The sequence below is a fragment of the Peromyscus californicus genome, unplaced genomic scaffold (genome assembly GCF_007827085.1).
Source record: "Peromyscus californicus insignis strain IS unplaced genomic scaffold, ASM782708v3 Scaffold_11__1_contigs__length_118956290, whole genome shotgun sequence".
Lineage (NCBI taxonomy): Eukaryota > Metazoa > Chordata > Mammalia > Rodentia > Cricetidae > Peromyscus > Peromyscus californicus.
The window spans coordinates 26039214-26040625 of NW_026294402.1; the positions used below are offsets into that span (position 1 = coordinate 26039214).

A 1412-nucleotide genomic window follows, 5' to 3' on the forward strand; every position below is an offset into this window, starting at 1 on the left:
AATTGGATTGTTCAAGACCTGCTAGATTGGACTCGATCCTAAGAATAATGGATATTATTACAATAATACACCATTGAGAAGTTTTACACAATGTGATTTGTGCTGACAGGTAGTCACTTTCGATGCTAAAGGCAGATGCCATCACAGTGCAGGCAGAGGCCTCAAGGAGGCTATCACAGTTGTTCCACTAAGAGATAATACATGTGGGGAAAGAGGAGGCTGAGAAGAAACACCAGCAGAATTCAGTGGTAGGCAGAAGAGGCATGAGCAGCAATGTGAGCACAGAGCTTAGAAGCGCTCTTTTGTTGAAACTTACCAGAAGTTTGACTTATCTAGACTCATCTGGAGACGTATGTTTGACTCCTGGCACACCCTTTGCTCTGCTTCCTGATTAGCTACAGGTGTAAACAAGAACCCTCCATCACAGTGGTGAACCATTGTGTGGCTATGCACTCCCAGCCACGACACTGTGAGCTACAGTAAACAAATGCTAGCTCCCAAGATCGCTTCTTGTTAGATGTATAGTCACAAGAAAAGTAACTGATGCAAGTTTCATGATCAAAGAGTATGTCTAGTGGTGCAGGGCAGAAGCACAGTCTGCATAGTGGTGTATCCCAGGCACCCTGCACCAGTGGCAGGTACTACCGAGGCAGGTATGGAGGGGCTCCTGGGGGGCCTGTGTTCCCAGGACAAACTCAGGATCCACTGTAGAGTTACTTTGCTGCTGTGGCTGGAGAGGATAGACCAATTGATGTTGACGGGTTGCAGAGACGTCTAACACAGTCTGGCATTGATGAAGAATACAAACTTTTTAATCTGGAGGCTTGTTGCCTTATGGTTTCAATGTTGGACAGAATCTGGCACCATGGGAATCAATGAATTTAAAGAGCTCTGGGCTGTGCTGAATGGCTGGAAACACCACTTCATTAGTTTCACCAGCAATAGGCGTGAACAGTGGACCCCCAGGAACTGCAGAAGGCCCTGACAACAATGGGATTCAGGTTGAGCCCCCAAACTGTGAATTCAATTGCAAAGCAATACAGCACCAGTGGGAAGGTCACCTTTGATGACTGCATCGCCTTCTGTGACAAAGTGAGGGCTCTCACAGACAGTGTTGGAAGTCAGGATTCTGGTCAACAAGGAACGGTGAATTTCTCATGTAAGATTTCATTCAGTGTGTTTCAGTCGTCTAAGTCAAAAAGAAGCTGTCTGAACACACTCAACGTTCCAGCTGAAGTCGGCCCTTGCTTCTTCCTTCAGGCTTTCGGTGCTATGTGCAGATTCCCACCAGCACTCCCCGACAACTGTTGAATGAGATTTTGACTTTATATACAACCAGAGCTTCATTTTTAATTTTAATAATACGTTCTTGAAGTTTGATAATAGAAGGACACGTCTGTTGTACCAGTCAG

At 45.7% G+C, this 1412-nt stretch overlaps 1 pseudogene; it reads left to right on the forward strand.

Moving 5' to 3' along the window:
* Positions 1–567: 567 nt before the first annotated feature.
* On the forward strand, positions 568–1193 carry LOC128102491 (sorcin-like; annotated as a pseudogene).
* The last annotated feature ends 219 nt before the right edge of the window (positions 1194–1412 follow it).